This window comes from Lactuca serriola, chromosome 6 (genome assembly GCF_051521515.1).
Source record: "Lactuca serriola cultivar US96UC23 chromosome 6, Lser_US96UC23_V15, whole genome shotgun sequence".
NCBI lineage: Eukaryota > Viridiplantae > Streptophyta > Magnoliopsida > Asterales > Asteraceae > Lactuca > Lactuca serriola.
Genome location: NC_136413.1, coordinates 149,050,065 through 149,071,839, shown reverse-complemented (window position 1 = coordinate 149,071,839; position 21,775 = coordinate 149,050,065). Strand labels below are relative to the sequence as shown.

The following is a 21,775-nucleotide window of genomic DNA, read 5'->3' as shown; positions in this document are numbered from 1 at the left end:
TTACTAAAACTCAAGTAACTCAGCGAGTTACTTTTAATCAAATGAGGAGTGGTAATCATTTATTGGAGATAAATCTATACCACAACCTATTGGTTTGAAATCAAATTACTTAACCACTCATTCAACATGTTTCTAATTATTCAATATAATGCGAATTTAATATAATATTTGTTTCACAAGTACATACAATAATATAAATTAATGTATTCATAAAAGTGATACTATATCACTAGTACTCTTCATACTTAAATGTTAAAAAAATGTCATAAACATTATTTGTTATTGTAAATATCATTGAATATATGCTTAAAAATATACAATCATCCTCCGATAGATAAGATAGATATTTACATTTATAGAAATTTTAATTGTCATAAGTTCTTGGTTCTTACAAATATCAACACTTACTATCTCTCTCTCTCTCTCTCTCTCTCTCTCTCTATATATATATATATATATATATATATATATACATATGCGGTGCGGTTTGGTTTTTTGCGGTTTTTGCGAGACTAGAAACCGCACCGCACCGAGTATTTTCGATTTTTGCAAAACTAAAAACCGCAGCATCGGTTTTCATTCCGGTTTCGGTTTTTCGGTTTCGGTTTTTTCGGTTTTTTTGGTTTGCGGTTCGGTTTTTGCTCACCCCTACTTTTCACATCTATCCGAACTTTCCTCAAAGATTGCCTCAACTTCACCCAGTCCCTTTACCGATACCATTTTCCACTAATCTCATCCTACGCTTTCCTAGGGCACCCTCCGACCTACACTCTGCCATCAGCTGCACTAGAAGTCGTTACCATATTCCCCTAACTGGCTTGTGAATACTATTACATATCCGCTCACCAGTTAGTTAAAGTTAGCCAGGATCCCTATATCAAAAAACTAATATCTAGGTTGTTAACTTAGGCAATCATAAAAGTCTTATGAAACAGTGAAACAAGGTCCAAAAACTACAACCTGATTCTTTTAGGGACCAAAACCTAAAAAATCAACTAAACACAGGGACCAAATATGTAAATCACTAAAAATATATAAAAAAAAGTTTTGTTTATACTGACCCCCCCCCCCCCCCCCCCGTTTTGAGGTCATGGTGGTCGATTGATCTTCATCACTTTTGCCCCTAATTTGCTCTTTGCTTTATAGTAAGGAATGTTCTTTACTACTACTGGATCATTTCTTGCACGTCAGGATCCATTGATATAATCTCTGTTGTATTTCAAATTCAATAACAAAATTGTAATTAATTAATTTCTCATTGAAGTTAATAAATTATAAATTTATCTCACTTCCTGCTCATCCAAGTTTTCTCATTGCTATAGCATCACGAAGTTGATCATATCACATATTTTTCTAAATAAGAAACACTAATATCAACAAAAGAAGCTATTTAATTTTGTAATAAAGTTGAATTAAAAAATAAGTAAAAAAATAAATAAGAAATAGAAGAACCTTGTATTACCACCGTATTTTATGTTTGACCTCATCACCATATTTAAATCCTCCCATAATTTGAAGCATTGTGATTAACCAAAATGCAACAATGCTTGGATCTTTCATGCTATCAATAATATGCTAAAACACAAAAGTAGATGTTTTGAAGTGAGATAATTGTTACAAGAGGAAAAGGGGTAGAATCGTAATTGGCATTTACCTCGTAAGGGTTTTTTGTTTTTTTCATTATGTTGTAAGCTTTGCATGGAGGCTCGATAATTTGCAAAGTAAATAAAACTAAAGGGGTGTTTCTTCTTTCCTTCATTAAACTCTATAGTGAATGACTATATGGATAAAGTGTTATATACATAAAGATTGTAGATATAGATGGAAAATAAAACGCAATGGATTATGAGAAATCACAAAAAAATAAGAACCAACCCTAGGAACCAACATCGAACAAAAACCCTACTTTCTTTACTTCAAAAAAAATCAACATACCTGCACATACTGAAAACCGTAGAAAGAATTTCACAAAAAGATGCTGGTAAATCGAAGAAGGCATATCAAAATCAACAAACAAAACGATGATATAAACATAAATGATGGACTTGATAAATGATTGATGTCATATTGTCCGTAAAATAAAAAAGAATTCATCAATGAATCTTAACATTGTCGATGATAGTGACAATAACTTAGATTAAGGAAAAAAAGATCTTATATTAGAGATGAAGTGGAGGGAGATGATTAGCTTCGTTGCAGATTTATTGGTTATAGTTTCTTTATATTTAATATTGTGGGGGTTTTATGTGATTCATTTTGAAGGAACATAAATAATTTGCTATTTTTTGAAATAAACAGTTATATTTTGCAATATAGCCATAAAATAACAATGTATTTTGAAAGTACATTGTTAAATGTTGGATTATACTTGTGTAGACCCATTTTCATGCATGGTTGGCTATATATAGTTTTTTTTCCGTGTCACAAGTAAAAAATGTTAAGGTACTTATATGTAACAAATAAGGTCACTGAACTAATAAAACGAAAAATGTTGTCTACAAAGAGGTCCTTTAACGATATATATATATATATATATATATATATATATATACCTATTTTAGTGTAATTTCTACACATTTCCATAATACCAATAACCCTACTTTTTTATCATTATTTTGTAATATCTATATAAATTTGCATTTTATTTATGTGTTCCCCGCATTTAACGCGGGTCATAATCTAGTTTAGTGATCAAAAGAGACTAATTAAATATATGAGAATTGATTGTGTAAATCATTCATTCTTATATATATATATATATATATATATATATATATATATATATATATATGGGCTTATGATCCATGATTCCTTATGTTGGGTTTAACCCATTTGGTGACCCATGGAGCATAAGGAATGGGTAAAGTCATGAGTTACATAGTGTAACCCTAATAGCCACACTATATAAAGACCTCATTGGTTGGTGAAGTTGGCACTAGTGGATACACAAGAGGGCAAGCTGATTTCTTAGAATCAAGTATCCTCTCTCATGGTTATTCCAAATGTTCATGGTGTTATGTGAACCATTTGAGGTGTCACACTTGAAGCACTAGGTTCTTAAGCTCCATGGAATCAAGCTACAACTAAAGGTATGTCGTCTATCTAGTTTTTGTTATCCTTGTACATATGAATGTATGCTAGTTAGGATAATACGTTGGAAATTTATATTTGCATGCATAATAGAGAAAACATAGATCCAAGGTATTTAGGGTTGCATGTACACCTAAGGAGTGTTAGAATGCTCAAAACCCTACACATTTTACACGTAAAGTTCCAAGATTGGTGCACATGCATGGGGTCTTTGGCTCAAAAATCCATAAAAGGTGTTCTACAAGATGCATGGGGATCTCATGGCTTTAAAGTTGCCACCTTTATGCCATGAGACCCCTCCAATGACTCAGATCTGACGTCAAGACTCCATGTAACACTTCATAAATCCGAAAATGTCTTGGAAAGCCCTAAATGTACCCAAAGTCCAAGCTCTAAGGATTAATAAACACATGGAAGGGCAAGACTGGGGAATTTTACCTTGATTGAGCTGGAATTGGACCAAAATCTCTTGATATCTAAGCCTCAACTCGAACTCTCAAGCTTCTTTCTTCCTCTTAAGCTTCACAATCCACTAAATGCACCAAAATGCCCTTAGAACACACAAAAACGACTAGGGTTTCGATATACAGATCTCTGGGAGTGATAGGGACAATTGAGGCGAAGATAAAGTGTTTAAATAGGGTGAAAACCCTCAAATTTAGGGTTTCACTCAAACAACACCTACTCTCCGAGTCAGTCTCCCGACTCGTCGAGTAGGTCACTTAAACTGTCCGCGGATCTCGACTTTACTCGACGAGTTGGGCATCCAACTCGTCATGTCCCAGAGAAAAACACAAGAATGCTTAAATTCGATGTGTACCAGGAATCGGGTGTTACAAATCTCCCCAAATTATTTTAGACTTCGTCCTCGAAGTCTGCCACTGGGTCCTAGAAAAGCTCGGGGTAATGCTCCCTCATCTCGTCCTTCAGCTCCCAGGTCCATTCTGATCCCTTGCGGTGTTGTCACTGCACCTTTACCAGCTCCACTCTCTTGTTTCCCAGATGCTTTGACTTCCTGTCAAGGATCACCATTGGTCGCTCGATGTAGTTCAGGCTGTCATCAACCTGAATATCCTTTAAAGGAACCACTGCCGAATCGTCCACCAGGCACTTCCGCAACTGGGTGACATGAAAAGTGTTATGGATATGACTGAGTTCGGCTGGAAGATCCAGCCTATATGCCACCTTTCCCACCCAGGCACTTCCTGAATCGAATGACGCCCTTCCAAGGCGACACTTTCAGGAGCACCAAATCCCCAACTTGGAACTCCAGGTCCGACCGACGCTTGTCGTCATAACTTTTCTGCCGACTCTGAGCAGTCTGAAGCCTGCTCCGAAATTGTTGCATCATTTCCATAGTCTTGAGTACCACTTTGGTACTCCCCATGACCCTCTGCTCAACCTCTCGCCAGCATAGCGGGGTCCTGCACTTCCTCCCATACAACATCTCGAAAGGAGGACGGTCGATACTTGCATGATAGCTATTGTTATAGGAGAACTCAACCAATGGAAGGTAAGTATACCAACTACCTCCGAAGTCTAAAACGCACGCCCGCAGGATATCCTCTATTGTCTGGATGGTTCGCTTGCTCTAACCATCCGTCTGCGGGTGAAAGGCGGTGCTAAAATGCAGACGAGTACCCAGCTCGTCATGAAACATTTTCCAAAACCTGGAAGTGAACCTCACATCCTTGTCGGAAATCACTGAAACTAGCACCTTGTGTCGTGCCACTACCTCCCTGATATAGATGTCGGCTAACTTTTCGGCTGAAATGCTCTCCTAAATCGGAATAAAATGGGCGCTCTTGGTGAATCGATCAACAATGACCCAAATCGAATCCACTCCTCGTGCGGTCCTGGGAAGCTTCGTAATGAACTCCATAGTAATATCCTCCCACTTCCACAACGGGATATCCAATGGTTCGACCTTGCCGTGAGGTCTCTGGTGCTCAAGCTTGACCTTCCTGCAGGTCAGACACCTCACCACAAACCAAACTATGTCCCTCTTCATACAGGGGCACCAATAATCAAGGCGAAGATCCCTATACATATTCGTCGCCCCAGGGTGGATAGAGAACCTGGATTTTTGCGCCTCGTCCATCAATACCCGGCGCACACCCCCATGATAAGGGACCCACACCCTATGGTCAAGAGTCAACAATCCTCGGTTATCATAGTCAAAGGAGGAAACTTGACCCACAATTCACTCGCTCTTCCGATGTTCCTCCTTCATGGCCTCCTGCTGGGCCTCCCAAATTTGCTCCAACAGCGAAGTCACAACTGTCATCCTCAGACAGATGTCCCTGATCGGCGCGGCCTTATGGTTAAGTGCATCAGCCACGACATTGGCCTTCCCCGGGTGGTAAAGGATCTCATAATCATAATTCTTCAACACACCAAGCCATCGATGATGCCTCATATTCAGATTGGCTGGTCCATGAGATACCTAAGGCTCTTGTGGTCCGTGTAAATGGTACAACGAAACCCATAGAGGTAATGACGCCAAATCTTTAGAGCGAAAACAACAGCCCACAGCTCCAAATCATGCGTCGGATAATTCGCCTCGTGAGGCCTCAGCTGCCTCGAAGTATAAGCAATAACATGCCCTCTGTTCATCTCCCGCTAATCTATACACATCCGATGCGACCCGTCCTTCTTCTTCACAAACTGAATCGGGGCTCCCCAGGGTGAACTGCTCATTCTAATGAATCCCTTGTCTAATAGCTCTTGTAGCTGTGTAGACAACTCCTGCATCTCAAGAGGAGCCAACTAATATGTTGCCTTGGCTATCAGAGCCGCACCAGGGACTAGGTCGATCCTGAACACTACTTGTCTCTTCATAGGTATCCTAGGCAAGTCCTCGGGGAATACATCCGCTAACTCTCGTACCACTGGCACATCGCCCACCATCGCCTTACCCACCTCCCGGGTATCCATAACATAGGCGACAAATACTGCACAACCCTGCTGAAGGTAGCGCATAGTTCTCGCTGCTGAGCATAAGGCTGGTCCTCACTGTGGGCTCTCGCCCTGAATCACCAGCTCTCCCCCACTTGGGGTCCTGATCCGCACTAACTACTGCGCGCAGTCGATCACTACCCCATTGGGGCTTAGCCAATCTATACCAATAATAACCTTGTTCCCCCGCAAAAGTATGGGAACCAAATCTACCAGGTAACGCTCCTCGAACAGCCTCAAAACACAATCTCGGTAGACCTCTGATGCTCGCACTGACCGTTCGTCCGCAATCTCGACCTCTAGAGGGCAATCCAACATTACCGAAGACTCAGGAAACTTCCTGCTAAGCACAAGAGAGACAAACAATCGGGTAGCACCCGAATCAAACAATACCTGAACTGGGACACCGTTCACATGGAACGATCCTAAACAGAGTACATACATAACATATCAAAATTACAGCGACATAAAAATAAAATCATAAGGAAGAAACCATACCCGTCACCACATCAGGTGCGACGCGTGCCACCTCGACTGTCAACTGAAATGCTCGGATCTGCACCATTGGAGCCTCTGCCTTGACCTTCCGGGCATCCGTAACCTGCATTGTCGCTGGAGTCGGCGTTGCCGCTGGCGCTGCTACTGTCGCTGTTGTCAATCAGGGGCAGTTGGCCTTTTTATGGCCCCTCTGATTGCAATGAAAACAAATCAGATCTGATGTCTGAACCGTAGGAGCAGGGGCAGTACAATCCCTGCCAAAATGCCCAGTCTTGCCGCACTTATAGCAGCCTGATCCCGACCCAGTACGAGAAACTCCCTGATGTTCCCGACCGCATTTCCCACAGCGGTCCCGACCCTGCTGGCCCTTCGACCTAGCGTCGAATCCCTTGGGTTTCTTCCTGGAAACCCCTGTAACATGCCCCGTCTCTGCATTCCTCTTCCTAAGGTGATCCAGATCAATCTCCCTCTCCCTTGCCTTGCCAATCATGGAATCCAAGGTCGGGCAAGCGGAGTAGCTGACATGATCCTGAATGTCGGCTCTCAACATATCATGATTGCGGGTTTTCCGCATCTCCTCATCCCCCGCATACTGAGGGCCCTCTCCCGAAACTTGACGATGATCTCCGCCACGGTCTCTATAGTATGTCTCATATCCAGAAACTCCCTGGCCAGCTGCTGAAGCTCCACAACTGGCTCGAACTTAACTCTGAATCTGGTCATGAAATCTGACCAAGTCATAGCCTCAATGGCTGGGGCTCCCAGCGAGTCACCAACCGACTCCCACCAATCTCTAGCTCTATCCCTCGAACATACAGAAGCAAAGCGGACCTTCGACCCCACCGGGCAGAAGCTCGTCAACTGCACAGACTCAATGTCTACGATCCATCTCTTTTAGCAATGGGGTCCTTCACCCCGTGGAAATCCGGCGCACCACTCCCCCTGAAGTCCTTGAAGGACAGTGTGCATGTACCCATCTTGCTAGATGCCAGATCACTCCTGAATGCCCAAAGGCGATCCCCTATCAGCTCAACGATCCCTTCCTTGATCGACCCGAAAATAACCAGGGTCGCATCAAGGATACCTCTCGTGATCTAAGACGTGATAAAGTCGCATAGCCCATCATCAACCTGCTTCGATCCTGCACCCGAGCCTGATCCTGATCCTGACCTAGATCCGGAACCTCCTGCTCCGTGTCGTGTGACCACCATACTGAAAATAAACACACAAACGTCAGGATTATACATACTCTGAAGAGGTCTCACACACTCTCCAGGTTTCCTGGTTCCATCTCGGCCGTCCTTGACTCGAGTACGGATCCTTTCCTTTCAGTAGTACGGGCCCATACTACTTTCCACATCTATCCGTACTTTCCTCAATGATTGCCTCAACTTCACCCAGTCCCTTTACCAGTACCGTTTTCCACTAATCTCATCCTACGCTTTCCTAGGGCACCCTCCGACCTACACTCTGCCATGAGCTGCACTAGAATTCGTTACCATCTTCCCCTAACTGGCTTGTGAATACTATTACATATCCGCTCACCAGTTAGTTAAAGTTAGCCAGGACCCCTATATCAAAAAGAAAGAAGCATTCGTGCATTGAGTAACCACATCAATCATAACCTAATCAGGCTATCCTACTGCTGATTAGACAGTCCTAGCATACAGCTCATACAACAGGCATATATGGCATCCTTCCTAGATCCTCAGCCCTAGTCTAGCATGCAGTTCTCAGAATCATATATCAGGCATACCAGGCATCCTCCTAGATCCTTAGCCTTAATCTAGCATGTAGTTATGAGAATCATATATCATATAACATAACATAACAAGTATGGATATCTTGGGGAAAACTTACTTGAGCTCGACCGGTCGCACGCATCATACACCTTGTTCTTTCTCAAAATTCTTTGTTCTTAAATTTCAAAAAAAGGTTTTCTTCATGAAAAATCTTTTAGTCCCTCAGTTTGAATCCAAACACCCCCGAGGGTGTGTCCGAATCCCTCAAACCAGGGCTCTGATACCAACTTGTAACGTCCCAAATTTCGAGGCCAAAAATTTTGTTTATAGTTAAATAATTCATAAAACATTTTACCAAAACCATGGTCAATATTACATCAAGTCATAAAAACCATAATGTCATGTTCTAAACCATAACAGCAGAAGTAATGGAAATCAGAGTACAATCCTAGAAACTCAATGCAGAAACCATGTGTGTGTGATGTGCTGCTACACCGCCGGCTCCTTCCCGTTAGGCGGAGAGATACCTGAAACCAAAACTAAAACTGTAAGAACGAAGCTTAGTGAGTTCCCCATCATACTCCTACCAAATAATACTTAATCTTCGGTATCTTTCAACCGGTAACTGGGAACTACCCTCCCCTTCGGTATCTTTCAACCGATAACTGGGAACTACCCTCCCCTTTGGTATCTTTCAACCGGTAACTGGGAACTACCCTCCCCTTCGGTATCTTTCAACCGATAACTGGGAACTACCCTCCCCTTTGGTATCTTTCAACCGGTAACTGGGAACTACCCTCCCCTTCGGTATCTTTCAACCGGTAACTGGGAACTAACCTCCCCTTTGGTATCTTTCAACTGGTAACTAGGGACTATTTCCCCTCCTACTGCTAACACATAATGAGCATAGTGAGCATATCAATCATAATCATACAAATCATAGTAAGCATATCACAGATCAATCCCAGATAATTATCATAAAGACAACCATCTAACCAATACTCTTACTTGTGGGACGGCATTGTGCCCGTAGACCAACTCCTACTAGGAGAAAACTCACCTCGATGTCGTGAAATGTCCTAATTGTCCTCTGCGTGAAGATCGACTCTCCTCAACTCCTCAATCCCTACATGACGACCCTTGTAAGTCATCAAGTAGAACATACAACCCTAACTAGGGTCAATTCATGTCCATTCAAAGTCAACACCCAGGTGACCTGACTCGCCGAGTTAGTCTACCAACTCGTCGAGTCCAACTCCACTAACCCGATCCAACCCCGACTCGAGTCGTCGAGTCTAGCAAGAACTCGACGAGTTCTCCTTCAATCACCGTTGGGACCATCTTCATCTGACTCGTCGGGCTCGACCTTGAACTTATAGATTTCATCTCCTTCCTACAAATACATCCAGTCTATAACTCACCGAGTTGTATGAACAACTCGTCGAGTTCATCTTCAAAGGTTGGGAGATTTCCTTGGACTCGCCGAGTCTGTTCAACCACTCGTCGAGTCCCATGATTCCCAGGTCCCTTTACGCGTCTAAACAACTAAGGGACTTTCCATCCTAACAACTGGTCCATCCATAGAAAGGATTTGGTGGTCAATACACCCCGACTCGCCGAGTCCCAAGAACGACTCGTCGAGTCCAACCTTGACCATTACTATACTGTCGATTTAAATGGGTCTTAACACATCAAAACCATAGATCTGGCCTTCTAATGTCCATTTTACATGTAAAGTTCCATGCTTGGTGCACATGCATGGGGTCTTTGGCTAAAAAAGCCATAAAAGGTGTTCTCCAAGATGCATGGGGCTCTCATGGCCTTAAAGTTGGCACCTTTATGCCATGAGACCCCTCCAATTTCTCAAATCTGAAGTCAAGACTCCATGTAACACTTCATAGATCCGAAAATGGCTTGGAAAGCCCTGAAGGTACCCAATGTCCAAGCTCTAAGGATGAATAAACACATGGAAGACCAAGACAGTGGCATTTTACCTTGATAGAGCTGGAAATGGACCAAAATCTTTGGATCTCCAAGCCTCAACTCGAACTCTCAAGCTTCTTTCTTCTTCTCAAGCTTCGCAATCCACCAAATGCACCAAAATAGCCTTAGAACACACAAAAACGGCTAGAGTTTTGATATACAACTCTCTGGGAGTGATAGGGACGATGGAGGCTAAGATAAAGTGTTTAATAGGGTGCAAACCCTCAAATTTAGGGTTTCACTCAAACAGCACCTACTCATCGAGTAGGTCAGTTAAACTGTCCGCGGATCTCAACTCTACTCGACGAGTTGGGCATCCAACTCGTCGAGTCCTAGAGAAAAACACAAGAATGCTTAAATTAGATGCGTACCAGGAATTGGGTGTTACAGTTTAGATCTGAAGTTGCAACTTCAGATCTTAGCTCTAACACAAGAATAGCTTCCTAATAAAACATCCAAAAAGGGATCTAAGAAGAAATGAGCCATAGAACTGTTGGATACCTTCAAAAGAGTACTTAAAGAAGTAGTCCTTTGATTCCCCACGAATTCCTTGCTTCAATTTACTTGTTTTCCTCAATTGTTTTCCCACCAAAATCCTTCTTTAAGCTTATCACACCAAGAAAACAGATACACACAAACACACAAGGCCAATGATCCCTTAAATAGGGTGCAATACCCCGGGATTTAGGTTTTCATCTGCCAGCTCCTACTCGTCGAGTCCCTTCTTGGACTCGGCGAGTAGGTGTGACAACCCAAAGTTTATTCCGTTACATTACCCCGTTACCGTTAACGAAAAATTCCATTTTATAAAGGTTCTGTTAATTAGAGGTCGCCAAATAAATAAATGTTTTATTTTTTTATACTATATGTCGTTAACGTCGTGATAAAAGAAATAAAGACACTTACTTCACATTTCCATATTAATTTGGAAAAAGTTAAATTTTATTACGACCACTAAATCGGGTGCGACCAAAAGCCCCGTGTAAGGGCAGAATCGGGTAGATTCCCACTGAGCTCCAACTCCAACCCATATATAGGGGGAATGGACTTCATTCCACCCCTTTTCACTCTCTCTCTATACTCTCTCTCATACAAGCCTGATTTCGCCTCAAATCCGCAACCAAATGCCTCCAAATCGTAAGTCCCCTTACCCTAGCTTGTTCTAAACATCATGGATTGTGGTTTAACCCCAAAAATCGAACTTAGAAGTTGTTAAAGAGGAGTTTACGGCCTAAGAACCTCCTTAGGTCGTAAACCCCTTAAATGAGGCCAAAATGACCCAAATTTGTCCCTTTGAGCCTAGGAACCAATTAAGGATTTAGCCTAGGAGTGTTTGAAGCATAAAACAACAAATTTCGGGACTTAAAAGAGGGTTTACAATCCAAGAACATGCTTAGGCCGTAAACACCCTCTAAGCTTGTTAAATCATGTCCAAAACACTCCCAAACCCCCCTTAGGCTTAATACATAAATTAGGGGCTTGCTATTTCGGGTTTAGAACATTTAAACACATAGATTTGAGGGGTGAAATGGAGTTTATGGCCCAAGCACATGCCTAGGCCGTAAACACCTCCAAACCATGTCAAATGGTAGTTTTAATCCCCCCAAATGGCCTTATAATTCATTATAAATTACTAGGAGTGTAATAAGGGCTTAAAACTTCAATAAAATTAAGGTATAGGAGTTCACGGCCGTGAACTCCCATAGGGGTGGTTCATGGGCCGTAAAACTCCCATTTGGTCCCTTTAAATGACTTAAACCCATTCATACATTTTAGATTTGGACCTAGCAAAATTCCACGATCAATATAAGGCCTTTAAACATCCTAGAACCCCTCACCATGAGTTTACGGTCGTAAACTCATGGGGAGTTGTCCCAGGGCCGTAAACTAAGTGTATAGAGTTTACTCTTGAATAGTAAACTCCATTCCTAAGTCATTCACACCCTTAGATGTTACCCGGGACACCCCAAACACTTAACCAAAGTGTTTTCCGCTCCTTAGAGTGTGTATACTTATTTAATTAGTATTAAATGTACTAATTGTATGTGAACATATGTTATCATACGTTAAATAGGTCACTAAGTGTGTCCAAGTCTTTACTTGACACCAAACACTCAACCGACACCTTCGTCGGATCCACTTATACCAGGTGAGTTCATACCCCTGAATGAACCTTTTATATGTTTTTACATGTTTTATAGGGGGGAATACAAGTTAAACATGCCAGTTATCATATCAATCACATATGATTGATAACCCGCATGCACAAGGATTTACAACACTGTAAACTGTTTTACCGAGTACGATACTATAAATGATTTTCTAAAATGTTTTCACTTATTCAAATCTTTTACGTATACTGTTTTACCAAAGTTCATTTTTAAACTGGTTTATGAAAGGTTTCCAAAAAGTTTCTAAAGGTTTACAACTTATTTTACCAACAAATACCAAGTTGTGATTTTCTTAAGTATAAAGGTTTTTCCAAGGTTTTGATCAAAGTTCTCTTTCATGTCGTATACTTTTACTTTTACTTGTTAGATACCGCTGCTTCGCTTTTACTTAGTTTAAACTCCTACTCGATAACGCTTCCACTTCGTGATACACTTATATTTGGTAACGCATATACTTCACGACTCGGTTATTCCACACTGTACGCTTATACTTCACGATTCGATTATTCCACACTGTACGCTTATACTTCACGATTCGGTTATACATCACGATACGTTTCCACTCGTTACACACTCAAACATAGTTGGATGTATGCCTATTCTTGTATAGATGCATATAAATAATGGTTGAAGGACTCGGGAAGGCTTGTTCGCCCTATTTCCTTTTCTTCGTTGAGATGTGATCTGGTGGGATCGGATGTCCGTCCGAAGGTCATTTGATCATTAGCTATATATTATGTACACAATCATAGACATATAGATTTACATTAGTGAGTTCAATTATGAGTCTCTACCACTCGTTTAGCACTGGTATTGGAAACCCACTACCCACTATTTGGGATGCATCTTCGGGACACGACCTTCTCCGTCGTCTAGTTGGTAACCAGAGTCTCCTGTAGGGAGAGCGGACATTGTGTGTATAGATCTATACAGGATTGACACCCCCGCACCCAGACTGCTAGCTACAGTCCACGGCCTACCAAGCCAAGGGGTGACAAATGTCATATTTTATATAGACGCTTGCAGGGCATCAGGTACTCTAGTGTCAGTTAGTATGGTTACGAGTATCCCAGGTTACCTTATAATTCATGGCCTTAAGGTAACGGTATTTTACACTATATTTCAAACGGTATTTTACACTATATTTCACACGGTATTTTACACTGTATTTCACACGACATTTTACACTGTATTTCACACTGTATTTTACATTGTATGCTAGAAACCCACTATCAAAGTCACACTGTTTTTAGACCTTGCTAGCCGTATCTTTCATTTGATACCGTCTGGGGTCTGTATCCTCTGTTTTAGACCTTACTAGCCATATCTTTCATTTGATACCGTATGGAGTCTGTATCCTCTGTTTTAGACCTTACTAGCTGTATCTTTCATTTGATATTGTCTGGGGTCTGTATTCTTGTTTTAGACCTTACTAGCTGTATCTTTCATTTGATACTGTATGGGGTCTGTATTCCTCTGTTTTTAGACCTTGCTAGCCGTACCTTTCATTTGGTACCGTCTGGGGTCTGTGTCTCTTTTGTTAGACTGCGCCAGGTGTGTAGTTCGTTTGATACTCTCCTGGAGTCTATGATTCCTCTTGTCTTAGTCAGCAGTCTTCACTGCTGAGGCATATGTTATTTTCCCTGATTTCTCCTGCTTTCTTTAATAATCAAATTATGTATTTGATAGCGATAGCGATTAAGGGAAAACTACTTTTTACCACATAACTCCGTCCAGTCTTGGTAGAAGACTACTTTTATTAAAGAAAATATAGGATTTTCTGGAAAAGACACTAATGTAATGGACACTCTAAAACTACCACTTTTATTAAAGTTATTTGGATAAAATGACGCTAAATACTTATGAACTCACCAGCATTTGTAAAAATACTGATACCCGCTTTTCAAATAACTTGCATTCTCAGGTCAACATTAGACAGGTACATCCCCGGAGCTTCTGACGAAGACAGTTTAGTACCAAGCGGTACCTATATTAGTACTTGTATTACTTTGTTGTATTGTAATGTAAATAATGTAAAACTATTACTATTAATGCAATGTTTTTTTGTACTTTGATTACTATAATGCATGTGTTGTGATACTTGACATGACGTCATCCACCCAGAACGTTTCCGCCGTTCCGGTTTTGGGGTGTAACAGTAGGTCACTTAAACATGTGGACCAACCCGCTGCTACTCGACGAGTAGAGCAACCAACTCGTTGAGTAGACCATAAAAATTAAGAAAACTTTTATATAAATCCATACCCGAGAATCGGGATGTTACACAAACACATGCGATAATCACAAAGATGATAACATACAATATTGTCATCGGGCCCCACACGGTATACACACAACACATGCAAGGGTCATGTAGACAACTAGCATACTAAAACATCAAACCATTGGCCGTCATTGGTTCCTTCGACCCGCTATACACAATGAGGAAACTCACATCGCACTGCTGAATCTCACAGAAAATCTTTGGCTGCTAGTCCGCTAAAATCCCTGCGCTATCACAAAATAACATCCAATTAATAATTGGATTGCGACTGACTCTTAGAGTATAAACTAGGGTACAAGACCTTTTTACCCTTTCCCTAACATAGCCTAAGGCCAAAGCCCAATCCAAATGTCCAAAAAGCCCATTTTCCAAAATAATCATCCAAGGCCCAAATATGGCCCAATTTTCCAAATTAGGCCCAAATCCCTTCATGGGCCTTCAACCAAAGGTCCAATAAAATATCCTTAGCGCAAAAGAATATTCATATGGACCAACAAGTCCCTACTCATCAAGAGTCCAAATATGGCCCAATACCAAGGAGCCCACATGACCGAAGCCCACTGTTGAGTATGCAGGGCGTACTCAGCTCGTATCTTATAATAGAAGCATTTTTTCTAAACACCACATTCATTTGAAACTCCTATGTCCTTTCATATTCGCAAATGACTTTTCAAATGTCTATTACTAATTATAAGTTATTGTTTTAACATTAAATACCAAACATGTTATATAAACTCTTATAACTAAGAAGGATGTCATAACAAAATGAAAAATAAATTTTCAATAGGCATAACTCCTTCTGAACATATTAGCAACGATTGAGTGCCTAATAGAGTTATACAAATTAGGGTTGATGATGAATGTATCATTTTTTACTCATCGCTTGATTATGTTAGATTGTTTTTTTCCAGTAGTGGTGTGCAATTCAAGTTGTGTTTTGCAATTTTTGAAGTTACATGTGAAAACATCATCTTTAGCCTATTTCTTTTTATCTTTTAATTTTTGTTACGAAATATTTCAATATGTTATGCTTTTTCTTAATTCTTTTTATTCCTTTTATATCTACAGTTCTACATGTATAAAATATTGTTTGAACTGCATATTGTAATTGATTAAAGCAATACATGTGAAGAATATTAATATGTTCCATGATTAGTATCATAAAAGCTTAATATCATGTCCATTGTTATAGCATGTTATATAAATCTTATATGAAGAGGCCTAAAATGAGAAGTTTACAATCTTGACAATGTTTCTTTGATAGTTAGTTTAATGATATTAATAATTTTTTTGTATGTCTTCAAAGGTAGCAAACATGTTCTAATGAGTTTTTATATCAACTTGGTATAAATATAATTATTTCAAAATTCATAACAGCGATATGATTATTTTAATAGTGCATATGTCTCTCTTTCTCTCTCTCTCTCTCTCTCTCTCTATATATATATATATATATATATATATATATATATATATATATATGTCTCTCTCTCTCTCTCTCTCTCTCTCTCTCTATATATATATATATATATATATATATATATATATATATTCTGCACAATGCGAGAAATTTACTTAAATCAAATTCATTTGAATTTCTCAGAACAACAAAAACGTTTTGTAATTTTTATGTACATATGATTTGAAATTTAAAGTTATTAATACTACAGCTCAAATGTTTTTTTAACTTATGGTTAGTAATTGGTAGTGACATTTTATTTTTCTATCATTTATATACATTTATCCATACGAATAATATATAAGACAAAACTGCAAATTTGGTCCTTATGGTATTCAAAAAGCTTTGGATAGGGTTTAAAAAGTTTCCAACTTGCATGGATGGTCCAAAATCAAGGTTTTCCTTTGGTTTTGGTCCATGGAGAACTTAAAAAGACCGTTTTGCCCTTTTTATTTCTTTTTTGTATTTTTTTATATTTTCTTTAATAATTCATTAATTAAAAATTAAAAATGAAAGAATTGGACCCACCCCCACCCCACTGATACTCTCTCTCTCTCTCTCTCTTGTATGAATATATGAATGAAAGGGCCATTGATTTCTGAATACAATCAACGTTTTGGTGTAAGTGCTAAGATATACATCTCGTCTCTTTGCGTTCTGATCATGAAAAAAAGAACAAAATTTGTCAAACACAGATTAAAAAAGACGATATTCATAAGAAAGTTTATAACTTTGTTAGTCTTTCTGAAATTGATGGAACATAATCGAAAATATTAGCTTCAACTAGAAGTTCTCATATAATCATCAATTAACATGTATACTTTCAGTATAATCGATTCAAGAAACAATCATTCAAGATACCCTTAAAGGAGAACACAACTAACAAAATCAAGATCAATTTTTTTACAACAAAACGTGCTCACCCTTGCGTAATCGATAGAGATCATTTGAAAACCCTAAAATTCAAGATAAAACGAAGCAAACAAACCACAGATAACAAGATCACAATCAAATTTTCACACCCACAACTATAAATGAATGTTTAGTCGATCAAAATCACTTAAAACCCCTAAATTTGAAGATATCAAACCTGATCGGTAAAGTCGTAAACTGGTTGCTTTGATTGAGTGGCCATTGAGCTAAAATTCAACATTGGGCTTCTTTTCGTACTAGAAAATTTGGAGAAAAACCACGATATTTTTGTACCTATTGGAAGAGAGATCGAAGAAACATATGAAATTTTGAGAGAATTTGAGAGGGTTCTCAATTTCTGGAGTGTATGTGCCTGTTCGTGTTTGAAGGCAAGAAATCAATTTCTATCCCCTGAATTTTGGCATTTGTGTATTAGCTATGAGATGAACATAAGATCTTCATCTTCATCTTTCCCCTGATTTCTTCATCTTAATATGGTACCCAGATCTTCATATTGTTCAGATGGTAATGGTGATATTCTATTTTTCTAAAAATAAGAATGATGAAGATGGGTTTTGGAGAGAGAGAGAGAGAGAGAGAGAGAGAGGGAGGGAGGGAGGGAGGGGTACCGGTAGGGGTGGAGTGGGCCTTTATCTTTTTTGTTTCTTATTTTTAAAAGGGTAAATCGGTAATTTCAAATTTTTTTGGACCAAAAGCCCAAAAGAACCTTGATTTTGGATCTTCTGTGCAAGCTGAAAACTTTTTGGACCCCATCCAAATATTTTTGCAAATCACAAGGACCAAATTTGCATTTTTGTCAATATATAAATAAATTTCTTCACAAAAAAATCACGTGTTTTAAGATATTTGTGATTAAAATATCAAGAGTTGAAAACAAAAATGAGTTTTTTTTGGTATCATGGTTATTACGAACTTTTATTGGAACAATAATATATATATATATATATATATATATATATATATATATATATATATATATATATAAAACGTGATTTCTATATATTTTTTTGTATGATTTATAAGTGTAACAAGTTTTTTTTTTATATATATAAATGTTATAGTATATATTGTAGTGTTTTTATGTTATTAAAAGTTGTAGTATTTATGTTTTCATATAATTTTTTATTCATTTAATACATAATTCAACATACATTTTATATGCAATTTACACAACTTAAAACGGTCTATAAAATCATCAAAAGTTACAGTATTTAATTTTTATATTATTTGTTATTCGTTATATATATAAATCAATATATTTTTTATATACATTTATTAAGATTGTTTTTTCATATATAAATATTAATTCACAGTTTGTAGAATTAGGAGCAGGATTAAATAATTGTGTGGATATTTGTGTTTGCCGTTAAAAAAACTGTATAAATATATATTCTTGCGCAGCGCGCAGGTATTTGTCTATTATCATACATCCTTATAAAGCTAGCATTTTTTTTTGAATCTTATGTATTTGAAACCCCCTTTTTTAACTTCCTCAAACCACATTCATTTCAAACCTCATTTTTTAACTAATGCAACTCAAAAGTTTTCTTAATTATGATTTAACACTAAAAATTTTTATAACTTATATTATGTTTAATTAGCATTTAGTGGAAAGTTTACTATAAAAAACTCAATCTTTTCGGAAGACATGCATACAAATCATATAAAAATTTGAGAAAGAAAACAAACATAAAGGTGTTTGTGTTTGGTTAAGGCCTTATGACCACTTTTGAAAATATGTTATTATATTAGAGCTTTTAATTTGTATGTTTTTTATACTAATTCGTTTTTATATTTTCTTCGTTTTTGGATTATTGCAAAACAGTCGTTGTATATTATGGTTTAATCGTTAATATATTGATCATATGTTATATAAGATGATGTCGAAAATATTTAATTAAATATATTAAATAAGTTTTTTTTTTTTTGTAATTATACCGTTTCAAAAAGATAATTAATTAAAACTTATACATATGTTATACTTGTCATCTCTCTCTCTCTCTCTCTCTATATGTATATATATATATATATATATATATATATATATATATATATATATATATATATATATATATATATATATATATATATATATATATATATATATATATATATAGAGGTTAAAACACTTCAACCAAAATTCATTTAAAATCTAATATTTCAAATGTTTTTTTAATAATAATTGTAAAAATTTCAACATATGTTACTTAATTGATTCATTAATAAAAATATTAATGTTTTGAAACTCCTAACTCTTAAACTTATATTATTTAATTTGCTAGTTAACTAAAATATTTTTTCAACATAAAGATAACATTTTTATATTTGGTTACTCATATTTGTTTATATAATTAGAAAACAATGTGTACATAAAATGACTACTTCAATTTCACATAGAAATCGATACCACTAGAGATGTATGTTGTCTTCAACGGGTGGTAGGGGATCCACATACCCTTTTTAATTATTTATATTTATGCTTAGTAATATCTATTTTATATTCCTATTCACCTTAATTTTTTAGGTACAAATTAAGGAAGAGGATTCTCGGCGCAACAACATAAAGTCAAACGTACGTTTTGCAAAATATGTAATTAAAATTAAATATCTTATTTACTAATCGACTTATTTTAAAACTTTTGCTGACATTTATGTATAATGATATATTTTGTATAACTTCATTCTTAATTTCAATGTTTAATATTTGAAAGTTGATATATGAAACCCTAGATGTTTTGGTGTAATATAAATAGTATAATACACAGTTTATTAGTTCAGTTTAATAGCTCATTTAAAACAACTTATTTTTTTATTTTATCCAAAAAATATTATCATACATAAAAAAAAAGTAAATTATATTAATGTTATACAAAAACTTATAACATATATTGGATATTATCAAAGTAAAAGTAAAGTTTATAAGGTATGGACTATATTAGATATTATCAAAATATAAGTTGATGGATTTTTATGTTATTTGATAATTCGGTTAATACCCAAAACATGACTAAAAAAGTAAATTTCAACATATTTCTATTTTTTCTCATAATTATTTTAACCACTTAAAAGCATTCTTGCGCAATAAGTTGATATCCAAACCATCTTGATTTGAAACTTAAAATCTTTTTATATTCCTTATTACTAATTTGCTTTCATCAAATTAAAACTCCTTTAAAAAACAATTTCATATTTTATAAAACACTAGGTGTAACCTTGCGACGCGCAAGGTTACACCTAGTGTTTTATAAAATATGAAATGGTTTTTTTAAAGGAGTTTAAATTGGATGAAAGCAAATTAGTAATAAGGAATACGAAAAGATTTGAAGTTTCAAATCAAGATGGTTTGGATATTAACTTATCTATAACCATATGAATTTGAAAGGCCTATATGAATTTGAAAGGCCTTTGTAGATAAATAAATATAAAGATTACTCAAACATAAAAAGTTTTGCAAATTGACATATTGTTGAGGGACTATTTGTTTACTTCAGTATTTAAACGTCATGTATCATGCATTTGGCTATATAACCCCATCCTCACCATTTGTTTCTCCTCACATCAACAATTCCATTTTGCCTTCGTTTAAGTCTTTAAGACTACTGTTTACGTAGCAGTCTTAACTGTCTTTTTTGCTCATAATAATGTGGCTTCTTGGTCTGTGCATTACAGCTTTTGTTGTGGTAAGCATTACCCATTGGGTTTACAAATGGAGGAACCCTAAAGGCAATGGAAATCTTCCTCCTGGTTCAATGGGTTGGCCATTACTCGGCGAAACTCTACAGTTCTTTGCCCCAAATCAAACTTGGGATACTCCTCCTTTCATCAAGGACAGAATGAAAAGGTGAATCTTTTCTGAGTTTGTTACAATTAATATCTACTTTTCAGTGTTTCAAGTCAATCGATGTAAATAACTAAATCTGACTTTCGTTGGTTTATTTCAGATACGGATCTATATTCAGAACCAGTATAGTTGGGCTGCGAGTAATTGTCTCAACTGATCCAGACCTTAACTATATGGTTCTTCAACAAGAGGGGCAAAGATTTGAAAGCTGGTACCCAGAAAGCTTGACGAAGATCTTTGGGAGCCAAAATATAAGTTCTTTGCATGGGAATTTGTTTAAGTACCTCAAGAACATGGTGCTAACTATAGTTGGTCCTGAAAGCCTAAAGAAAACCCTTTTGGAAGTGGAAAGTGAAGCAACTAAAAGCATAGAGGGGTGGCTTGCAAAGAAACAGTGGAACTGAAGACTGCCTGTTCTGATGTAAGTAGAGTGATGCCGATTTCTTTTCATTTTTAACGCCAACTGACGTCATTCCTTTGATATTCGTATGGTGTTATATATAACAGATGATATTTGATCTCATGGGAAAAAAATTGATAAGTTATGATCAAGCGAAGTCGACCGAGAATCTAAGGGAGAACTTTGAAGCTTTTATAGTGGGATTAATTTCATTCCCTCTGGAGATTCCTGGAACAGCTTACCACAAGTGTCTACAGGTACGTACGTACGTAAATAGCTTGTCAATCATGAGTGCCGATAGATAGAAGAAACCAAGAACTCATAATTCTACTAAATCCAAATAGGGAAGAAAGAAGGTAATGATGGTGCTCAAGAACATGCTAGAGGAAAGAAGACATAAACCTAATATGGTCAAA

The 21,775-nt window shown here is 37.3% G+C and overlaps 1 pseudogene across 1 annotated transcript in view; it reads left to right on the top strand.

The window, feature by feature from the left end:
• Positions 1–20,659: 20,659 nt before the first annotated feature.
• LOC145060255 (cytochrome P450 87A3-like) overlaps positions 20,660–21,775 on the top strand; it is a 32,882-nt pseudogene continuing 31,766 nt past the window's right edge. The window contains exons 1-4 of the transcript XR_013686805.1: positions 20,660–20,959; positions 21,060–21,380; positions 21,467–21,616; positions 21,704–21,769. The product of XR_013686805.1 is annotated as a cytochrome P450 87A3-like (transcript). The remainder of the gene's footprint in view (positions 20,960–21,059; positions 21,381–21,466; positions 21,617–21,703; positions 21,770–21,775) is intronic.